The following is a 24,596-nucleotide window of genomic DNA, read 5'->3' as shown; positions in this document are numbered from 1 at the left end:
GACAGACAAACGAGCCAACATTAAGAGGGGCAGGGGAGAGTGTGAGTGGGGGTACGCATGGGCTCCTGCAGAAGCTGGGGAACATAGTCTAGGAGATGGGCGGGCTTAGAGTACGCCCTAGGAGAAGGTGCCACCTGAGCTAGGTTAGAGATTCGTGGTTGTCAGAAGAGAACTGACATTTAAAGACAAAGACACAGATTCAAAGTCATTTTCTTCCTGTGGCCAGTGGACCTTAAACCACTGACATTTGCAATTCCTAGACATCCTTCAATCTGCATCCTTCCCTGTTCCTCTGTGTTGTTGAGTAAGTATTAGTTTGGCTTCATCCAGCATTATTTTTTCTGTCTTTCCCAAAGAAGGGCACCTTTGAAAACCAGCACACACCTTTGCAATAGGTGGAGAAATCTGAGCCATGGGAGTCCAAGGAACGCAGCTGGAAGCTGGTCCCATCGTATCCAGCTCAGGTGCACAGACCAGCCCTTTGCTGGGGACATTGCAGATAAGAGTGGCTACTTCAAGTTGTACAGCTTAGAGACCTCAGATCTGGGATGGGAATTAGTCCTCTGTGTCCTGCATATCCCTTCTCTAATGATAACGCTGGCTGAATAGGAGCAATGGTGTGCTTTCATTAGTAGCAAATGGCAATCCCAACTGACAATAGGGGTGGGGTAGAGGGGAGGACTTTAATTTTTAGATGAATAATCAATAGTCATTTGTTTTTTCATATTTTTATTGGTGCATTATGATTGTGGGTAACGGGGGGCAGGGATTCACTGTTATGTGAGCATTTGTGCACACAATGAAACAAAAATAATGTGGCCAAAGCTTCCCATCATTAGAGGGGAATATTTTTAAAATTCTGACTGCTGCAGTGTTGCAATGTATTGGTTTTCCTGTCTGTATTTCCACCAGATAAGGGGCTTCCTGAAGCCAAGTACATGGACTGTGCCATTAGTGACCAGATTGGAGGTCTGTTATATAACAGTCAATTATGCCACAAAGAGTGATCTACTTGCGTCACAGTTGTCTGGGGCTTCGTCTTACGCGAGTGCTATGTGTGGATCTGACCCCAGGCCTACTGTATTAGTCAGGGTTCTTCTAAATATAAATGGAGATTTATTATGAAGCATTGGCTCACATAATTATGGGGGCTGAGAAATCACTAATATTAATCCTGCACCTATTGAATTTGAACCCCCAGGAATTGGAGCGGCCTGTAGTCTTCATCTTAGTAAGTTGCTCAGTCATTCTTAGGCTTAACCAAGAGGACCCACATGGTAGGAACTTGACAGTGGAGGGTGGATGGGAAGCCAAGGAATCCATGTCCCTCCTGTGTTTTCAGAGTTCTAGATACTGGGAGACGCACCCGAGGCCTGGTAAGCCAAGTGGATGGAAGAGCCTTTGGGCAGATCCCAGAGCACAGGAGCAGAAAAGAGATTGTCACCCAGACCTGGTGAACCAGTGAACCACAAGAGTGAGGGAGTTGTGGAGGGTTGTGTCAAAGCAGCTGTCTGAACTGCTTTCCCTTGGTGTCTCTCCCAGTACCAAGGTCAATGCCCACTGAAACATCAGTGGGGTCACGGAACAGCCCTCAGGACTCGGCCATACCCTATTTGTTCTTTGTTCTTGGGACTCTAATTCCACACCAGTGTCCACATTAGTCCTTATGAAGGCAGGTGCTCACGGAGTGGCAGCTAAATCAAATCCCTTGAGCAACTGCGGAATAAGTTCTTTGGGGATGTGGAAGGATGGGATAAACCCACCATTTCTGAAAACAAAACAAAATAATAAAATACCCGGGAACATGTGGAAATCAGTCTGAGTTGAGTATGACAAAAAAATCAAGGACTCAAATATATGGAAGTACTAAGAATTTGGCTGTACAGACTGGGTTTGTCACAGTCTGTACAGTTATGAGAACAACAGCACCAACCTCCAAGGATTATAAGGACCAAATGAGAAAGTTCCTCCACGTATAGACTGGTCCATTGCAAGTACCAATGAGTGTTAGGTTCACAGTTCTCCAGGATTATCCAGTGGTTCTGCGTCAGTCCAGCAGGATTTCCCCATCACTCTCTCACCATGTCAGTCTTGCCTTAAGAAGTTCATCTGAGGGTCTGGGGTTGTGGCTCAGTAGTAGAGCTCTTGCCTAGCAGGTGTGAGACATTGTGAGACATTTGTTCAATTTTCAGCACCACATATAAATAAATAAATTCATACATACATACATACAATAAAGGTTTGTCAACAACTAAAAAAAAAAATTTTAAAAATAAGAAGTCCGTTCGAGAGTCTCTTTGTGCTAATTGGGAAAGAGTAGGCTAGAGCACGTGAAATTCTGGCTGATTAACCTAACAGAAGTCTGTATACTGCTCATGCAAAGTCACTGTGGGTCTAGCGACTCTCCAGGATAACTTTCTTCCTTGTGACTCCTCAGTATTCATGGTTTTGCCTTTTAAACAGGAAGCTCCATGGGTCTTCAGAGCAAAGAGCTAGAGACAGGGATCAGTACAGGGACAGGGTTAGAGTTAGAGGCAGAGATCAGATGGCATAGAGATAGAGAGAGGAGTAGAGACAGAAGAGGAGAGAGAGGAAGGGAAGGGGTTGAGAGTAAATGTCGGGGGCCAACCTGTTCATTTCAGTGGGTGCTGGTCACAGCCTGTTGGCCAGACCTGGTAGCAGGGCTGCCCTTAATGCCAGGGTGCAGAAATGAGGGGCAGTGGATGGAATGAGAAGTAGTCACCCCTCTATTGGCCACACTCTCCTTCACCACCAGGGTCTATATAGGGTCCCTCTGCAATATTGTGGCTTCCACAGCACCATCTCCCAGCTATCTCACCTCCCACCAGTTCCCATCTTCTACCTTGAAATACCAGCCATTCCCTCCTCGTGCCAAGAGCTACAAGCCTCCGTGCCTTTGCTGAGATGTTCCTTCCACCTGGATGCCATCCCTCTGTTTGTTCCCCTGACAAGCTGCTCAGGCTCCCTTGCAGGGCTCTCTCTTAGGGAAGCTGAGCTTCTGCAGCAAAGGGCTTAGGGGATCCCATCATTTTCATGCAACTGCTCACCACCATCTGTCATTCCCACAGGTGGTGTTGAAGCCCCAAGTCTTCATCATCATTAGTCCTAAGCCATACTTCACGGTGACCTTAATAAAAATTTAAAGACCATATAACATACATTATCCTGTAGGTGTGTTAATTAGTCTTCCATATGACATCATCTGTGCTCCTGGGATAGTTTATGGCCACCATATATCTTGAAGGAAAGGACTTAGCCATTCTGTACATGACTGCTTTCCATTCTGTTTGGTTTGCCAGGCACAAAGAGAAGGACTGAAACATTGAAGATTATACTATATCTGCAATAGCAAAAGAAGGATAGAGCAGTATTCTCTTTTGAACAAACATGTAAAGTTAAAATATTAATGTTTTTTTGCAGTTGAAACTAATGTGCAATCTATTTCAATCATGTGTCATTATATAATTTTCCAATATTTTAATATTTTTTAGTCTTTTTTTAGGATTTATGGGTAAATTCAACAATGACATACATATAATATTGTCACTTTTGAATTTTAATTCATTATGCCAGACCTCTGAAAAAGTATGTCAGTCTTCCTGTTGTTCATTTGGAACATGCACGTGTGTGTGTGTGTGTGTGTGTGTGTGTGTGTGTGTAAACATAGCGTGTGTGTGTAAACATAGTCATTTTTTTTAGTTGTCTCTGAGCATTTTGGTAATTTCTGACCATTTTACCTTAACTTTTAAAACACATCAAATTGTGAATTGTATCAAAAAGGAGGTAAAGCCATAAACTAGAGATTCAGGATATTTTTTGAAAATCAATGAAGTGCTATTTCAGAGAGTCCACAGTGTCGCTAGAAATGTGTGTGTTTAATAATTAGGGACTTAGCGTGTACTAGAGCCAAGGTGTAGGTCACATGGTAGTTGAAGGTATATCATATTTTTTATCTGGTTCATATCAGTTTGACTTGTTTTTCTATTTTCATTGTTAAGTTCCTCCAGGCAAAGAAGGAGCTGTCTCTACCATGTTGGTGTGAACCCTCTTGTCGTACCTTGAGCATATTAAACATAATGATTTCCTGAGGGTGTGCAGAAATTTTCACCAACAAAGTAAATGGAGGCCTTCTGCCTTCCACTAAGAATTTAAACATAGGGTCCTTATTATCTATCCCAGGACGTGATACAAATGGGACCTGTAAGTTTACTGCAAAGGGGTCAGGAGAGTGGACAGAAGCCAGCAGGGGTCAGGCACTCTCCTCAGGGGCCTGCCAGCAACAAGGGGAAGAGATCTGTGGCCACTTCATTTCCATCCTCATCAGGGTGAGGTTCTAGATGGCAAAGAAACTGACAACTGGCATCCCCTCGTTCATTCCACCAACATCGACGGAGTGCCCACCATGTGCCCAGCACCCATCTAAGTAAGCAAATGAGCATCCCCCTTCCTATCAGCCCTGCGGAGGAGTCGAAGTAGCTTCTCTTTAGAAGTCTTCTTTCTTACCTCATTCTGACTTTATACCTCCCCCTTCCTGGGTGAGGACGGGACCCACACTCCTGAATCAGAAACCAGGCCAGTGGCACAGCAGGAAGAAACCCTGCCTGGGCCCATCACACTCTTTGTCTATCCATATTATTTAGAATGCATTTCTACCAAACTGACATTGATAACATTGACCCAATTAAAAAGCATAGATGGATGTCAAGGTGACCTTGTGTCTCCATGCCGGTGCTGTCCTTCACAAGTGTACAAGATCTGTCAAAGATATAATGTCTTTGTGGTAAGATAAAGACCCGAACAGTGATGTTGTACGAAGTATCTGGCAGCTCCTGAGCCCAGAATACCAGGAACGGGGCATGTTGAACTTGGGTGAATGTTCCAAGGAAAATACACATATATAGGGTGTGTGGCCATCGCCAGGGAAGGAATTCAGTGTACTTCCTGTTGCTGGGGAGAAATTGCCAAACAGTGGAAACAAGGCGCTAGAATTTGTTAATGAATTAAACCCTATCGATTGGTGGAAAAAAAAGGTTTAGATTTGAAGACTAGTAGAGAAGCCCCAAAAGGTAGAAAGCTTGCAATAATTAGTTTGAACAGTTTTTGTTGTTTGCGTTTTAGGTATCAAATCAATAAAGCAACATTAATAATTAAAGACCAGGATAAATATACCAATTCCAGATTAGAGCTTTAAGCATTAAATTGCTTGTGCCAAAGGCTTTTTTAATAGGCTCTAATCTTCCCAGATGTACTGAAGGGCTATAATGAGGCTCCTTAAGCTACGAATTTGGTGAGAAATATGAGGTCCTTTGATTTGAGGCAGCTGAGGGTCCCAGGATAGGCACCCAGCAGGGCTGTCATGGGGAGGGACCAGTATGGCTCATTTAAAAGAGCTGTCTCTCTTTTGCCCTCCCTCAGATTTAGGGGCTCACAAACCATGGGTAGGAGCAGAACTGCCTGTCCATCAGCAGCCAGCTGGAATTCTGTGATGAGAGGCCAAAGGTTGAAGAGGAAGAGAGAAAAGGATCTGATGAAGACAGGACCAGGAAGACACCTCGGGAGCTCAGACTCTGTCGGGTGCTGGGGGGGAAATTGAGACTGGAGAAGTAAGCAAAGAGAAAAACCCTCAAAGGACAAGTTGTGGCCAGCCAGGACAGTGTCAGTAAGCAGTGCTGGACTGTAGAAAAGTGGCATGGGTTCCCCAGAGCCGGGGACAAGGAGCACCGGGGACCTGACTTGCTTGTACTGAGTCCAAGAAGACGAGCTCCAGTTTCAGTTCACCCAGAGCCATATCCCAGGAGCCAAAAGCCTGGTGCTCTCGCCAGGACGTCCTCACTCTGAAGAGCCAGCCCTGTCTGAACCCACATTTCCTGTGAAGCCTCCCGGCTGGATTTCCTGAGGGGCTCTTCCCATCCGGAAGGAAGCTGACTAGGTCCACACTGGCCTGGGCTCAGGCCAGGTACACCTCATGCTTAAAAATAAGAGACGCATCCACACCCATCACTAATTCACGCTCTTCCCATTCTTTTCTGGCTCTTGCTGTGTTGTTTATTCTCTTACTGCCTTTCCCCCCACCTTTTTTTTTTCTATTACAAGAAACAGAGTAATAGACAATAGATTGTCTATTACTCTGTTTCTTGTACCCACAAGTATGTGCAGTCCTCATTGCTCAGAGACATCTCTACAAACACGATGCATTTATTCTCCTCCTTCATTTTTATCTCTTTTAAGTTAGTGGTCCCTATTTTTGCTATGATGTCTGTTTTCTTGGTTTTCCTGTGTACTTTATTGAATTTGATCATAACTAGGACCATTGGCTCTCTTGGAATCTCCAAGCTGAAAGTGTTTGGGGGAGCATGTGCACCACAGCCCTCTAGAGATCATGTCATTGCACATTCCCTGCCTGCCACCTTATAGAAAGCTTCCTCAGAAGGTGTGCAGACTCTGATATCCCCCATGGAGAGTCTAGAACAAAAGGTCTTCCAACATGAGTAACTTTGTTTAATTTCATGTTTCCCTTTACTTGACCAGGGAATTGCTCTCTCTTTGTTCTTTCTCTAGTAACTGTTAGCACCCTGTATCAGTATTTTTGAGAAGCACCGTGGGAAAGGGTGCCCTAATTCAACATTCCTGTTGAGTGCCCACATCCACCTTCAACATTCCCGATAGATATCAAATTCCAAATCAAATCCATATCAAATTCCACTTTGATGCACCCAATGATGCAAAGTTCACTGCTCTCAAGGAAAGCTGGCTCCATTGTTAGAACAATTAGTACATTATTGCAAGTTACATCTTTTTACCACTGTTGCTACTACCTATGGTTTTAATTCTCTGCTCAGCATATATACACAATATTTCAAGAGTCCTTGTGTCTGTCCCCAGCCTTTAGTTCTTTCAATTTGCTCTATTTTCTACTGGGTATCATTCTCCACCAGACTCATTCTTTTCCCTAAGATACATGAATGTTTCTCTATAAATTTTTTTGCATGTCCAAACACTCTGGAAAATTTAAAGGCAGACAGGGCTTCCTTGTTGATGACCTGTTTTTCTGAGATGTCCTGAGTTCAAACACAGGGTTTTTTTTTTCATTTCTATCATATTTTCATATCTTGAGAAATTAATTTTGACCACATTAATTGAATTTATTAACAATGGAAGACTCTCTTTCCCTCATATGTCCCACCTTCTGATTTTACTTGAATATTGAAGCTCATTTTAAAAATTATATTTCTGTTTTTATTAAATTACATTTTATTCCAACCTATACATTCAGTTCTACATAATTAGCTTAATAATGCATCATCTTTATTTCTCCTTTCAGCCTTTGTACAATTTCTACTGGGGGAAAACCTCCTCATACCACCCTTTTTTATTTCATACAAGGAATCCACCTCACTCTTGCACAATCCCTCATTGAAGTGTTCATTTCTTGGAGCCTCCACATTCAAAGACTGGATCCTCGTCCCCAACATTTACTTACCCATACATTCCCATCTCTTTGCTCAGTCTTCTCTCTTAGTAGAGAACTGATCCTGAGACTTTTGGTTCTAAAAGCGTCACAGGCTGTAGCAGGTGACAATCACATGTGACTGATGTTGGCAGGATGTCACCAGGGGCCAGGCACTGAGCTAGGGTTTCACCTGGGATGCCTGCTTGCCCATCATAGCAACCCCACAAGGACGGGAGTTTAAGGTTAGGGAGACTGAGGATGATGGAGGCTGGGCAGGCTCGACTCTCAGCACATGCAGGCAGTTGGGGTTGGCCCCTTGGACTCCACAGTGAAAAACGCCAACCTGTTAAATTGTGCTCTAGTTGTGGTGACTCTATTTGCAATTTTCTGTTTGTCTTTTATTTAGAGACTTAATCCTATTTACAGTGGACCCTTTTCTTTCTCTTCTCCCTCCCCCGTCTCTCCGTCCCCTTTTCCTTCCCCCTCTCCTCCCTATTTCATTTATAATCTATCATCTATCAATCAATCATCTCTGAGTATAACCTATTATCTATATTCACAAGCAAGCTTCCTGCAGCCGGGAGAAACCATGGTCTTTAATGAAGAAGACTCAGAACAGAGCCTCGGGACACTTGGGGTCTTAGTTCCGTCAGTAGACCCCTGGCTCTGGGTTCTGAACCCCCATACTGTCTCCCTGGCAGGAATTCAACAGATCACAGGCATTTGTTATGTCCCCAGCACTGGGGAGACAGAAGATTAAAATGTGGCTGCTCTGTCTGGAGATATATATATATTCTCCATGTTCTGTGCCAACTACTTTACACAACGTGCTCATTTATTCTTTTTCAGAAACAATCTTACTTGATAAAAGTGTTTCATTCCCACTTAAAAGAAAATGGTCACAGAAGTTTCAGATCCACCTTTAGTAAATGATGAGGCCGGGAAAGCAGTTAGGTCCCATGGTCAGGTCCCCAAGCTGTGGACCCCTGCACCAGTGAGAATTCCACAAACGTGCTATATCAAGAGATGTTCCAGAATAAAAAGGTCTCTGTGATCAAATAGTTGTGAGATATTCTGGATTAAATAAAACTTAACTGGGTCACACCGGTGGTTGCAGATTTGTGGTTCCAGACAAGGAACATGTGACATTACTTTGATTGCCTTCCTACAACACTACACTGGATTCCAAGAGCGTATCTGAAAATATTCCTTTGAGCTTAAAAACATACCCCTAGTTAAGAACTGCACAGGGCCCAACAGCATGAATAGTAATGCATACTTATGCTAAACGACACTGCAAATGTAAATGTCATGCATCCATAAGGATTTCTTCTAAGGATAATTCATAACCAAAAGACAGAGCCGTGCTTCAGCGGTGACGACACAAAACAATCCCTGACAAGCAGTTGCCGCCTTTTTAGCAATTAACATGCTCCATATAGATTGAAAGGTCATTTCTTTCCCCCTTCCTCCAAGAGCCTTAATATTTACCAAATAGTGTCGCATTGTTGGAAATGTCATGGGGTCTACAGCACGAGGGGTGATTCCACATGGTGATTCATGATGACTTGGTTCATTAAGGAAATTACAACTCATTTATTTGGATGCTAGGTCTCTTCTGCTCTCAAAGAATTCTCTTTGATTAGAAAAGTGAATTATGTTGACTTGTTTCTGTATTGTAGGTGGTCTCTAATTAAAATGAAAAGATACTGTGTCTTAGCCTTCAGGATGTATTTCCTTTCCAGTGACCATTGTAGGTTTCAACACAGTAGTTACCACAGCAAATGCAAAGCGATTGTGAGCTGAGTTCTCTTTCCGACCACTCACGTCTCATTATGTCTGTGAGCCCAGTTTCCTTAATCGCTGCGCATCTGCGAAGCCCACTTCTCCTCCTTCCCCAGCTCCAACCTGCACCAGTTTCTGCCACTTTAATCTCTACATTTCGAATCTATCCCTTCTCTCCTTCCAGAGCCACTAACCTAACCCATGTCAGTGAATGATAGTGAGCCCACTGGTCTTCCAACTTGTCTTCCAAACCACCCTTCATTTCTCTAGACTCCAAAGTTAGAGTGGTGTTTTCAAAATTATTTTGGTTAGAGACTACATATTTTTTTCTAATTTCTTGTGGACCCGAATTCTTATGGAAGAAAGAATATAAACCTGTGTATGTGTGTGTGTGTGTGTGTGTCTGTGTGTGTATGTATCTGTGTGTATCGGTGTGCTTGGACATGGCAGCAGTCAAAATACTAAGGAAGTTCTGAATATGTGTGCTCCATTTCTTTGCTCATTATTGTCTGGCAACAAACTTTGCAAACAAGCTGGTCCGAGGTTCACCCAGAGTCTTCTCCATCCTTGGCTTGGGTGTCACTGAGCTCAAGAAATTTTTAAAACTCATCAATCAGATCAAGATGCTCCCTGACCCTGATCTCCATCAGAATGCTCAACACCGCCTGTATGCCAGCCTGCAGGGCCCTTCCTCTGTCTTAGGATGCCCTTTCCCAGCAGGGCTCCTTCCCAGATACCCCCCTCCCCGGGCTCACCACCCACCATGCACAGGAACTTTCTTTCAAGCCCTCAAATGCGCAGTGTGTGCGCACATGTTCTTCACCCTGAGTGGAGGGTTTCCTTCAGCTCTCAGCCAGGGTCTCTCCTCCTTTCTTCAGGTTTCATCTTAAATATTGTATTTAGAGAGGTGCCACCTCATCTTCTTCCCAATAGTTGAGCTTAATAGTTCAGCTTGGGTGGTAAATTCAATATGAATTGAATTGACACATCCAAAAGGAGGGTAGGGGTGGTGGTGTCCCTGCCCTTTACCTTGAGCCTGGTAGGTTCTGGGACTGCTTTTCAATATGGCAGACGGGAATCTGTGCCAGCACCCAGGCTCAGCCTTTTATATGGAGCACTTTTATTTCCGACTTTTGGAATCAGCACCAGGGGAAGACAGTCACCATGTAAAACGTCTGGCAACGCAGAGACGAAGCCCAACTAGCCATATGGAAGCCTCCGTGCAGATAGGGACATCCCACCAGTTCACACCAGAGCCAGGAGGAAAGGAGCCTTCAGGGGACTCCAGCATCAGCTGCCATCTGACTGCATCCACGGGAGCAAACCCAAGTGAGAACTGCCCAGCTGAGCCCATCCACCCCAGGCCCAGAAGACACAGGAAGAGATGCTTTTAGACAATATATTTTGTTTGTTGTGCAGCAACAGACACAGGGGGTGTGCGCTTGCTGTGTTGTTGGATGATGGCCTATAACTTCTCCTTCATGGAATTCACATGGTAAATGTTAATACCCTTTTTTTGTTGTTTGTTTGATTTTCTCTCAGATATATACTTGAGACACTTGCAGGTGGCTCCTGGGTCGCATAAAAATCATAGAGCACTCTGGAGTGGCGTTTTCCTTGTTTCTGTCATTATCTAAAGAGGATGGGTGGTCTATCCATTCCATTCCACCAGTGACCTGCTAGGGACTGTGTAGAACGGGCCTCAGAAATGTCCCTCTGCCAGAGGAGGAATGCACGGGAGCCGGGGCATTAGTCCACCAACTCCTACCCATCCATGGTTCAGAGCCTCTTCTGGAATGGTAAGTCTCTGGATTTCAGCCAGAGCAGCAGGACTGAGCACATTCCTGAGGCTGGAGATGCCCTCAGGCACAGGATGCATAACATAGTAACCAGGACTTCAGAAAGCTCTGTGGGTGACCTCTGGGGTAGAAGAAGGTGTTGTAGCTGGTCACTGTGAGTGCCACAAAGCAGGGACAGGAGGATCTCATTTCTCGCTTTATGTGTAGTGCCTGCTGCCTCCTGAACGCAGCACGTGTTGCATGAGTAGAAGAATGAGAAGGACGTCTATTTCATAAAGACTGTAGCACACTCTCCTCTAAGATGTAGCCACAGATTTTGTTATTGACCTTGGCAAGCTCCCTCCCCTCTCTGAACCCCAGTTCTCTGCGTTGTGTGATAAAGGGGTTGGGGTTCATGATTTCCGTGAGCCATTCAGCTGCAATATTCTATGGATTATGAGTAGAATATAGATAGCCTCATTAGGCCAAGAAATCATGTTCTAAGCTGAAGAAATTACTTGGTTTTTATGAAGAAATGGAATGAGTATTTTCACAAGAAAGTGTAATTATTGGAATCATGAGAATTACATTCTGATCTTCTGTCCTTTTAATAAGGAAGGTTAATTATTGCATAAATTGGACTACATATACACAATGGAGTTATTTAGCAGTCATTAAAATCAAGTTATAGAGAGTGCTTTATGACACTGAAATATAGGCGGGTATTATTATATGTGTAAAATGTGTGTTTGTGCCCACATCCGCACATCTATCCATCTCTGGAAGATAAAAAGGAATATTGGAACCATCATTTTGGTTTGGTAGCATAATGGGTGATTTTAAATTTCTGATTAAACTTATTTACAATGTCCAAATTGTGGACAATAGGCATGGATTATTTTTACAATCAGAATTAATACAACAAATGAGAACATGAATGTGCTTAAATGGTGCAAAGAAAAAGGTAAGAAATGTCAGTAGGGAAGCTTTGCCATACCCCTGGGATCTCACTTGCTTCCCCCCACCCCCCGCCCCCATAGACATTGAAAGACCCAAACAGCTGCATATGTTGTAATTTGAGTTGCATATTCAGGAATCGTCATTAGACCTGTATGTGTCCTTATCTCTTTTATTCTCTGTCATCTATAGAATAAGCATACTCAGGTTTGCCTTCACATACTGGTTATAAATACCACAGGATGTGATAATAAAAATATCAGTGTACTTAAGGAAAATTAAGTTTTTTATATTTTATTGTTATGGGCAAAATGACAGGAAAAAACCAACATCCTGCATATTCAGTATGCATGCAAGTTTTTTGGTAGTATTTCTAATTCATGGCTGGCCAATGGCTATGGAACCCACAGATACAGAGGGAAGGCTGTATTTGGAGAGGAGAGCTTTAAAGAAGTGACGGATGTGGTTGATGTGCTTGTAGGATGGGGAAGAGACTTGAGGGACACAATGTGCAGGGTGGGTGCCTGGGAAAGAGGCAGCAAGACAGCAGCCCTTAGCAACCAGGAAGAGAGGCCTCGGAAGACACCAGCCTCACTGGCACCTTGATCTTGAACTTCCAGCCTTCAGATCTGTGTGGAGATACATTTCTGTTATTTAAACCACCTCGTCTAAAACATTTTATTATAGCAGTCTGAGCTAAGACACATGTGTGGTGCCTTATCTCAGTGAACTTCTATAAATGTTGGCTTCTATAAATGCTGAGCATATAAATCCATGGTCCAATCAATGACTGAATGCCATCTATATTAATTTCCTCAGGCTGCTACAATAAAATACCACAGAGTGGTTTAAACAGCACATATCAATTGCTAACAGTTCTGGAGGCTGGAAAGTCCAAAATCCAGGTGCTGATAGATTTGGTTCTTAGTGAAGACCCATTTCCATCTCCTTGTAAGTTCTCGTGGCCTCCTCAGTGTAAGTGTGGAGAGAGGAAAGACCTCTTTCTCTCTCTCTCTCTCTCTCTCTCTCTCTCTCCCTCTCTCCCCGCCCCCCCCCCCTTTCCTTATTTTCTTATGTCAGGATAGACCATTGGTTCTCTCATCATGAGGGTTCTACTCTCATGACTTCATCGAACCTAATCACTTCCCCAAAGCCCTACCTCCAAATACCATCACACCAGATGTTAGGGCTTCCACATTAGAATTTAGGAGGTACAGAGACTCTGGGTCTACCACAAGGACCCAGAGCTTTATCATGTAGAAAGAAGCCCAATGAGGGAAGTTTTCAATTCTGCATGAAGATGCACGATGGGCTCAGAGGAACCTCAGAGTGGCTTCTTCCCTGGACAGCTAACACGGGGACCTGTTTGCTGAGCACCTGCCTTCTCCCAGGTCTTGCCTAGACTGTGTCCCACGGTCCTGGATATGACCTGGCAGAGACAGGAAGTACACTCTTCACACTGCAGCCATGAGCTAGTGGCAGGTGGATTTCTGAAGATGACCATAGGAATCCCACATGTTCTTCTCACAAAGCAGGCCTGACACCTCCATCTAGACATGGGATCTATGCTCCCTCCCTTTGATTTCCAAAGACAGAGCCTCAAAGCTACATCAACAGCCTCCACCTGGCACCATACTGAGTCCAGGAACCCTGATCTTACCATGCCAAAGAGCCTGCGGGGACAGACCCCACAGAGATAGAAAGAGAGAGGCACCTGGGGAAGTCCAGCTGCTCCGACTCGCCCCTGGTCAAGTTTCCACAGACACCTGACAGACAGGTCAGTGAGGAAGTCTGCGAGGCCAGCTCAGCCCCAGCTGCCCCTTGACTACAAGCTCACAAGACCACTCAAAGCTGCTGCCAAACTCCTGGCTCAGGGAACCTGGGAGAAAGGACCCAGGAGGACGGCATCTAAGATTTGGGGTGACTGAGTCCATGGCAACAGACCAGATTTAAACAACAGGGAAGTGTGAAGTGATCTGTCACTCAGAAACTCCTGCCAGCAAGTGAGTGCGTCACTGTCACTCGTTCTAACTAATACACTGTGACTAAAGGTTTCTCCATAGGTGAGCAGGTTCAGGGAGGGAACCAGAGGTCCTGGGTTTAGGACAGCCACCTCTCACCTTTGATGCCTTTTAAATGATGAGTTATGTAGGTAGATTGCACTTTTCATTTCATATTGTCCTGTGTAAACACACGTCTCTAACCTCACCATTAACAATGGCCAAGTGGAAATTAATCAGTGGAAAGAGAGCCAGCTCCCTAATTGATGACTATGAACATGGACTTGGGACAAGGCAATATTGAACACACAGACGCATCGCTTTTACATTTTCCCTTTGACATTTTTTTCCACTGCTAGTTCACAATAGAAGGGTAAGTTCTGTTTAAGACAATGCAAAATGTCTTAAAAGGAGATGGACACAGATGATTGCTTGTTACTTACAAACAATTGAAATTAACATTTTTTTCCCTCTTCTGTGCATTAACTACTTTTTGGATTGAATTACAGAATTCACTAAATATTTTGGCACACCATAGAAATTAATTTATTGTCTCACTTGAGTTCTTCATTTTCACACATAATAATAGACTTAAGAATATGGGATACTGTACTGTCTCTGCTTAAACAATAATCTAGGACAAGCATTGTAATCTGTGTTTATACTTCTCATCTAGAACACAGACATTTGTTTTTTATTCAAGCAGTGTGTGTGTGTGTGTGTGTGTGTGTGTGTCTGTGTGTTTGTGTGTGTGTGTATTCACATATTTTTTCTATCTCTTGGCAAGTGTTGGGCTAGCCATTAGATATGTAATAGTAGCAAAAGGCTCATAAGATCTCCATCCTCATGAAAAGTTGAATTGAGAAGAGAAACATGAATCGCATCATTTGAACAAACAAAACTCACAGTGGTTGTGTTAAATATATAGAATGACTGGCACATGCCTATCAACTCAGCAGCTTGGGAGGCTGAGGCAGAAGAATCATGAGTTGAAAGCCAACCTTAGCAACTTGGTAAGGGCTGGGGATATGGCTCAGTGTTTAGGTGCCCCTGCGTCCAATCCCCCGTGCCCCCCCCAAAAAAAATAAAGTACAACCAAATGCATCTTTTATGACTGGTAAAAGAGTGCATTAGAAGACCAGGCTCAGGAAATCAGTGTGATGTTGTCTGTTAAAGCTGAGCACTCTTGGGTAGACACCACCCAAAATGTGTCTGTCCCTTCACTCAAACACATTAGAGTGTCCTGCCAGTACCATTTGTCACAGCTCCAAAATGGGAATGACATAAAAATGTCCATCAGCAATGGAATGGATTCTAAAATTGTGGTCTATTCATATAATTGAACACTACACACAATGACAAGAAATGACCTATGGCCACACAGAAATATGTTTTGACTCTTACCACCTGATATCGAGCACAGGTGTGCACTATCTGATTCATTTACATGAAATGCAGAATAGAAAGAGTAAACCTCTGTATTAGAATAAAGACAGTGGCTCCCGGACAAAGCAGTAACTGCCAACGGTCATGAGTCTAGGGCTCTTGTGGCTGGTTCTTTGATCTAAAGTAGGAGCATAGATGTGCTCCCTCGTCTGTGTGGGGTTTTTTCTGTCTGTTGGATGGTGTGTGTGTGGGGGGGGGCGTCTGTGTGTCCCTGTTACCTGCAGCTTTAATCCTGAAGCCTGTGAGTGGAGACTGGACCTGAGGCAGCTCTGTCCCCCCTCAGCCTCACGCTCTTCCGATCTCAGCCCACCTGAGCAGACTTCTGTTCTGAAGCACACCACACTGTTCTCCAACCTCCCGATTCTATTCATGTGGTATTTATTCTTGCCTGAAATACTTTATTATTCTTCCCCAACTCGAGTGTCCCTTCTTATTGGTTGCCCAGACTCAGGTGCAATGTTGCGTTTAGCAGAAAACCATTCTTAATCACTCTCTGTAACCCATATTCCATTCATATGTTTTCCAATTCTTCTGATATATTTCTCAATTTGAGTTTTTTTTTTTTTTTTTTTTTTTTTTTGCAGCTAGCCATTTGTATGTCAGATCAACTCTCTCTCAACTCCTACTGACTCCACACAGTGAGCAACCTCAGGGAGGGGGTCTTGTCTTAGACCTGTTCATTGTTTAAGTGCCTTGCACAGACCCTGACATGTCGTATGTGTTAATAAATGATTGAAAAAAGAATTCATGAAGTAGTGCTAGAATAGACATGTCCTGTAATGCTTGGGTAACTAGATCATCAAGTAGAGAAAGGCAGTGTAGACCCCCAATTAATAGAAACAGAGAAACTATCAACCCTTATATGCTTAACCCAAGGATTTCTGGAACATTTCAGGGAAATGGTATCCACCAGGCAGAATAATTATGATGTAGGTGGAAAGCTGTATGAAGAGAACTTTCACACACACACAAAAAGACCTTCTAAGCAAAGGAAGGCTAAAGGCAATCTACACACAATAGAAAAACACAGTTGCCTCCCTCATTGCTGATCAGGGCATCTCCAGCATGCGGTCACAGGCTCCCTTGTTTCTGTTGAGCGGTGTTATATCCCTGGTCTCATCCTAAGTGCTAAGATCACTGGTGACTCAGTCCCTGCACACAGAGAACAGGAAGACACATAAATACATCCTTAAGTTGACATAGTGTGGTTATTGAGAACCAGGAAACGTCCACCATTGCTTCTCCTCTTTATGTTTTTGGAATTGCCATTTTGCTTATATGAAGCATTTCTAAATAGTCCTCAGATCACCTGCATTGCTTATTAGCTACCCATGTGCTGCCTTCAGGTGTTACATAGGCAACAAATCATATTTTCCTTTGAAAGCTAATAATTACAATAGTAAGGAGAGGGAGGGAGGGAGAGAGAGAGAGAGAGAGAGAGAGAGAGAGAGAGAAGAAGAAGAAGAAGAAGAAGAAGAAGGAGGAGGAGGAGGAGGAGGAGGAGGAGGAGGAGGAGGAGGAGGAGGAGGAAGAGGAAGAAGAAGGAGGAGGAGGAGGAAGAGGAAGAAGAAGGAGGAGGAGGAGGAAGAGGAAGAAGAAGGAGGAGGAGGAGGAGGAGGAGGAAAGGAAGGAATGTGGGAGGGAGAGGGAAGGAGGGAGGAAAGAGAGAGAGGGAGGGAAGGAAGAAGAAAAGCTAGTAAAATTTACTCTTTATCCAAGGAGGTAAAATCTGTCTCTTTTCACTCAGAGAAGGTTCTTTCTGGCCACTGGGAGACACTGACAACGTGGGGAGGGTTGGTGAAGCATTACCTCTGCTTGCTTGATAAGGAGGTCACCAGGAGGAAAGTGCTATGGTGATAAAATGTGCTCTGCTTTATAAACTTGGTGTCTCCTTCTGTCAAAAGTTACTTACCACTTTGGGGACCTCTTTTTTTAAATATTTAAATACACTGGAAACCCAAGCTCACTGAACACATCTCGGCTGACTTTCCTTTCCACTTTCCTAGGTGCTAATCACAACCATTTCAGTGGGTCAATGGCCCGGGGAGCATCCACGGCTCTCCCCTGTGCCTCGTACCTGCATGAATCACCGGGAGCTCCGGCTTCCCCCCCACATAACTGCATCCGGGTGGACATCTCACTGCCTTTAATAACTTGGCTGTGTATTTATCTCTCTTCCTTGACTTTAAATTTCTGTAGTGGAGTTTAAAAATTCCAGATCTGTAACTTTCCTCTCCTTGACCCCGAGTTGGCTGCATGAGGCATGTTGAAGTGCTTTACCTTTGTGGAATAAATGAAATCAAGTAAGCCTTTTCTCACTGGCTGTTTTCCATATTATTTCAACAAATATATGTTTTCAATTGTCTACATCATCATCGTTGGCCTTGATTCTGTTAATACTGAATACTTTGATTCCAAATTGACCTGCAGAGATTCTTTTTTTTTCTTTTTTTTAAGCACTGGGCTTATAGAATCGCCACAGAGTTTCTACATGTTGGTGCCTTAATTGTGTGAAGAAAGATACACTAACAAATACAGACACATCCTCCCAAACAGAGAATGAGAGGAAGTGTGTGATGTCACCCTCTGGGAATGCCACTAAATGCCCGCTAAAGAAGGATGTCTGTCTTTGAGAGTTGGCACCGCACTTGGAAGCTCAGCTGTCACTTTTTTCTCACATTTATTCTGAATGAGCACAATCCATCCATCAGTGCTTAAAGAGTTTTCCAACAGTACATTGACCTTGAATGCGGCACATTGATTTTCAGTAACGCAGGGCAAATAGGGTCGTTACTGAGTCACCCAACAGTGGATGTGATTGGGAGCAGATTTCTGAAATTCCAATAGGGTGCCACCTGCCTCGGGTGATGGATCAGCCTACTGTAAGCCATCAATCCTTCCCAGGGTCCTGAAAATGGTGACACCTCTATGAAATTTATCCTTACGTACACCACCAGCCAATGCCCGAGGCCATAACTGGGGCTTTTCCACAATGGCGGGGCCTCTTGGGTGGACCGCCTGTTTTGTTTGCAGCAGCATTTATTTACTGAAATGCTTTCCTGAGAAGGGCCCACTGGCGACTGGTGACAAAGATGTAAGCACTCTAGGGAGTTATGTCTGCAGCAAGGACTGAGCGATAGATAACAGCTCTCGTCCTGAGCTGTTGGAGGTTAACGCCAGATCAATTAAGGTGATTGTTTCCTAGATTGCCCTGGACAAATGTACACACACAAAGGGGACATTAGCACAAGCAGAAGAGGAGAACAAAGAGAAATTAGCTAACTTGCCAGACTCCCAATCAGACTGGAAAGAGACCTTGCGTTATTCTGAAATGCCGAATTATCTTGATGGCGAGTTTCCTTTCAAAGTGAAGCTCCTGTGTCCTTGTTTTTACTTTAGCATGTGGAACCTTAAAACAAATGAAGAGGTTTTGTTAAGAATCGGGTAATTGCAGGGGCCACGCTAATTTTGTTTTGGATTTGGAAAGCTGTGTCTCTTTTTTAAAAGAGAGACATTGTGTTTTCCTAAGTGATAGTCACTGTCACTTAGGATTATCTGCTGTGCGCCAATTGCCACCCAGACACACAGAAGGCATTGTACCAGTGTTCTGCAAAACCCAGTAGGTGGGGTTAGCCTCTTTCCCATTTTACAGATTGGAACACTGAGGGGCAGAGGTCTTGAGGAACTGGCCCAGTCTTATATATTTATTAACAACAGAACTGAGATTGCAAATCTGTCCCTTTCTCTTAGACTTTTACAAGACCCCTGACCCCATTCTTTCTGTTGTGGCCCTCTGTCATTCAAATAGCACAAGAAATTAAGCCATGGACATTAAGATATATATCTGGCTCTAATACTGCCCACCTTAAGAGCAGCAAACTGGAGCAGATTGCACTTTGGTCCTTTATCCAAAATGTTAGCAGACGTTCCCGGGCATGGTAGTTAGCAAAGGTGCTCCTTTGGGACTTGTCGTGCCCTCGATTATATTTCCCTTATTATAAGATATTTGGAAGAAGGAAAGTGTTTGGAGGGGGATGTTTGTGAAGGCACACCCACCCACCTGTCATTTCTCCTTGATTCAGGCAATCCAGTGTTGGACGTCTGTGACCCTCGCCCACCAGACGCAGGGATCGATATCCACTCAAGCAGGACCTGCAGTGACGACAGGTGAGGGCCACACGAGTCAAAACCCAGCCCAAGCCACCGTGGGAAGGCTTGCCAAGCTCACCTCTCTCTTTGGATAATTTCCTGCACTGGTGGGGAGCTGGACGTCCACAGCCAGAGTGAGCTACTGACTGTTCTTCCTGGCGTAACTTTCTGGAGCAGGCGGAGCGCTATGGCCTCAAAATGTAGCTTCATTCATTCATTCATTCATTTACCTCAATCCCCACTCCCCTCCCAAATTTAAATTTGGGTCCCTACAGCCTCACGCCTGCCTCTGGGCTGTGGGACATTTGCAAAGGTGATGGCATCCTTCTCAGTTTGAGCATCTAACATAAGCCTTTCTACATAGAAGACTCTCAGCACTTGATCCTTAAAAGACAAAAAAAAAAAACCAAAAAACTAGTAGAGAAACTCATGATGGTCTATAGTATCCTTCTGCCTCACAAAGGCTTTGAGAAGATAAGGAGAGAGGCTTTCTCTGAGAGAGATGGTCCTAGGATCTACAGGCTTATGGTGAGGAATAATGCAGCTACCATGATGTCCCCTCTCTGTGTCTTAATACTGAAGATAGTTAACAAACACCCATAGAAAAACATTATTACCCATTAGCTAAATGGATGAATAAACATCTCTTGAATGAACAAATATCGGTGGAGTGAATGAATGCTGTAAATAACTAAATAGTTGCTGAGTGAATGGGTGGATGGTTCTTTCCTGAATGACTAGACAGGACTTGGCTGTGTCGAGTTTCCCATGGCGCTGGGAATTCAGGCTGAACGGATACAGTGGGCAACTTTGAATCTACACTTGTCAATGTGTTACATTCAAGCTGCCCGAATATCTAAATTCTCCAAGTAGGAAACCGATGGAATTAACTACCTCGAAATCTGTCTTCAAACTTCTAAAAACTTCCCCACAATTCTAGTTGCTGTGTCTCAAAGATAAACCTCCCACTCATTTTTACTATTCATTAGGATGACCAGAAAAAAAAAATGGTGTCCTGGGTGGTGGGCATACTGTGTGTGTTTAAGGAATGAATGGAGCTTCCTAAACATCTATTCCAGGAGCTATCAGTATTCATAAAGGAAACCCAATACGTGACAAATGTGATTAGAAACGACTGTCAAATAATGACAAATAAGTTCTAATAAAAACAGACACAATCTTAACAATTACTTGAAATGCAGGTATTTATCAAACCGAGCAAGATTAAAAATGACCAGATTGCATTAAAGAAATCGAACTGATGGAATTTTAAGCATGCAGCTTGGCCGCTGGACTCTGCTCACGCCTTCCCCCTCGCCAGGCTCCCGGCCCAGCAATGGGGTGGGAGTGAGTTTAAACAAAGAGTGCTCCAATGTGCCCGCGAGTCTTCACATTTTTTACCAATGTTATCTTCAGAGTTTGGCTCTGCAGAAAAATGAGACCACAGTACAGGGACGAGTGGGACAGAGGACCGTCTCTCAGACTCCAATTGTGAGAAACAATGGAGAGACAGCAACAGCCGCGTGGGTGAGAGGTGCAAGGGGCCCCGTGGTGCCTGTCCTCAAAGGGGCATTTATTATTAATGAAAAAGTCCAGATGGATTGATTTTGGAAAAATAACTGGACAGGGCAATGATGATTAAGGATCCTTTCCCCCCTTCCCAATTCATTAATTTTCTCTCTCTCTCTCTCTCTCTCTCTCTCTCTCTCTCTCTCTCTCTCTCTCTCTCTGTCTCTTTCTATTTTAAAGACTTTAAACAAAGACTGTGACACTAGCCACTCATCTTCCTGGAGAAGCGCTGATCATATTTTTCAAATATTGACGGCCAAAATAATAATAACAATGGTAATAATCAAGATATATTTTCTTTTATCTTTCCACTATGATTTTTAATTTATTAATAAGAACCCCCTATACATCCCTAAAACTTCAATGGAATTTCTATTGCTTAACATTTAGCAAATTCTACCTGTATGCTGGGTACTGGGGTGAACACTACAGATTTCATGGAAACTGAAGCTGATATACTGGGAACTTTCTTTAAGAAAAATGCAAAATTGGATATGAAAGGTAAGATTCAGATTGACAAGATTACAAATTTTTCCTATTATTCAAATGCTACAAATATGGGCTACTTCCAGAGCCTTGGAAAGGGCCCCTGCAGAAAAAAGGCCTCAAGACGTAAGTTCACTAGCTTAATGAGGAGCCCTTTCCTGACACTACTGGGATTACAGTACATGCTGTTTTTCACAATCAAACAAAATAGGTGCAACATTTTTGTCCTGCTATAGACTAAGAGACTGTGGCTCAGGGAGGTTCAGTCACTGACCTCAAATGACAGAGGCTGGACTTGAACTCAGCCTTAAGAGCCAGGTTACTGCTCCCTCACTGTCTATGGCCCCTCTAGAGGCCGAGGAGAGAGTCCACACCACATGAAGCATCCAGGAGTTTCAGGACTCCAGTACACACATGGACCAGTATCCAGATGAGTTATCAGCTGCAAGGTAGGAAGGAAGAGAGATGGCCAGGGAACGGGGAGGGAGCAAGGGAAGGGGGAGCCAGGCTCACCCGACTCTTCCATGGCCAGCTGGTCCTTGGACACTGTGTCTGAAGCAGGCTTCTGAGGGGTGGTCTTTCTTCTCTGGGTGGATGAAGCACATGACAGTGTATCCCAGGTGGTCCATGGGGACCATACATCATGACTTCTTGGAAGTATCTTTGCCCACCCTCAAATGCATTGCCCAGTGTGCTTCCAGCTGTACCCCACAGCTAGAGCCTCCCTCCACCCCCCGTCTTTTAGACATGAACATCAGGTTATTCACACCCAACTAGCTTCCTTTAGAATAAGAAATGGAAGGAGGGACGGGTTGTGTGTCTTTTGACCAGCGGCTCTGAAAATTGTCTTTTCCCCAGCTCCACCACCCCAGCCTTCACTGAGTGCATCTGGCTTCAACATCCTTTGCATCTAGACCCAAAATAACCTCATTTACTGCTACTTTTAGGAATTAAAATTTCCAGGCTTGTTAAGGCTTTTATTTTCTTGTCCCTCAACTAGGATATGCTGTGGCTATTGGAAGAAAAACAATCTCACCACTAAGTACTTTGTAAAGAAACAGGTGGGAGAGCCAGGCACGGTGGCGCACACCTGTAAACCCAGTGGCTCAGGAGGCTGAGATAGGAGGATCCTGAATGCAAAGCCAGCCTCAGCAAAAGTGAGGTGCTAAGCAACTCAGTGAGACCCTGCCGAGTGCCCCTGAGTCCAATCCTTAGTACATCAAAAAGAAAAAGAAAAGAAAAGAAAAAAAGAAATAGATGGGACCCAGGTGTGGTAGTACAAACCTCTAATCCCAGCTTCTTAGGAGGACTGGGCAGGAGGATCACAAGTTTGAGGTCAGTCTCTGCAACTTAGCAAGATCCTGTCTCACAATAAAATAAAATGGGCTGGGATGTAGTTTAGAGGTAGAGCTTGCTTGGGTTCAACTCCCAGTAGACCCCCTACCACCACACACACACACACACACACACACACACACACACACACACACACACACATGCATAAATTAAATAAATGCACAAATAAGAAAAAAAAGAGCAAGGGAAGATAGGTACTGATAACAAAAACTGGGAAGATGGGTTTCTCAGTGAAGCAGAGGGTCCTGCCACAGTGGTTCAAGGGCCCATGGAACTAATGCAGGAGGAAGGGGTGGGGAAGGTGGTCAGCTTCCAGCGGCACAGGCAGGTAAGGGAGATCATCCGCCTTGCACAGGCACAGGCTTGCTTTGGCCTAGGGCAACAGGTCTGGGCCTAGGAGAGAAGCAACCAGCGCCCTCTGCCTTAAGCCATTTCTGCATCTCTTCCTACATCAGGCCCTATGTGCTCATACTGGGCAGAATTCTCATCAGGAAGGAATGGTAAACATTGGTCAGAGACACAGACTGCCCTGATTTGATCATCACATGATACACACATGGATCAAAACACCGTGTTCCTCATAAACAGGCATAAGTGTTACGTGTCAAAAATAAAAATAAAACTTTAATAAACAAGAAAGGTTAAGATTATGAAATTAACAGCGGCATCTTGGATCTCCTGACGCAATACCCGTGGGCTTCATATGTGGCTTGGTAAATGTGTGAGCCTTCTTGATGTAGCTGAGCTCGGGACGCAGTCTCAGATCACCCTAGACTACAGAGCCCAACCCAGATTTCTAAAACTCAACGTCTTACCAGCTAGAGCGAGGATGCCCATCCCAATTCTCCTGTATTAGACTTGATTGGATTAACTCACTGATTAAATTATTATCCAATAGTCATTTACAAATATTGATTGTATGTCTATTATGTGCCAGGAGAACCATTGGATTTTTCTGCAGCAAGATCTAACCTTAATCTTAGTCAAAATGAAGACAAGGCTGAGGACCTAGTCTGACAGGTGCCTGTCTAACGGTCATCTGTAGCACAGGTCCTCTGAGATCTGTTCCGCCACCTTTTGCTTCCATGACAGAAAGTTCACGCTCTTTTTAGGTGTCATCACCCAAGCCTTGTGGAGCATCAGAAGCAATTTCCACCAGAGAATCCCAGAAAGAGGCAGAGGACAGAGAGCCCTCAGGCTCATCTGCAAGTAGCGGTATTATCTGGGACTTGGTCATTGTTTCTTCTCTATTCTCCCTTTCCAAGGGATGTCATCCGGTCCCACAGCTGAGGGCTCTCTAGTGCTAGGTTCTATCTTCAGTCTCAAATTCAACTACTTTTTGGCATCCTCGATAGGGTGTCTAATGCGCATCTCAAACACAACACTCTCAAAAGCAAAGCTCAGGTTTCCATTCACACTCCATCCCCCTGACTCTTGCTCCTCTCAGTAAATGGTATTTCCACTTTAAATTCTTCAATTCCTTTCTCTTTCACTCAGTCTTATCTATTCCATCTGCAAATTCTGTTAGTTCTTCGTGCCCCTCCGAGTGGAGCACATGCCTCTTGTAGGTAAGGATTTCGCCTGGTTCAGCTTTACCTC

Source organism: Ictidomys tridecemlineatus, chromosome 15, assembly GCF_052094955.1.
Source record: "Ictidomys tridecemlineatus isolate mIctTri1 chromosome 15, mIctTri1.hap1, whole genome shotgun sequence".
Taxonomy (NCBI): Eukaryota; Metazoa; Chordata; class Mammalia; order Rodentia; family Sciuridae; genus Ictidomys; species Ictidomys tridecemlineatus.
Note: the sequence above shows the minus strand (reverse complement) of the source record.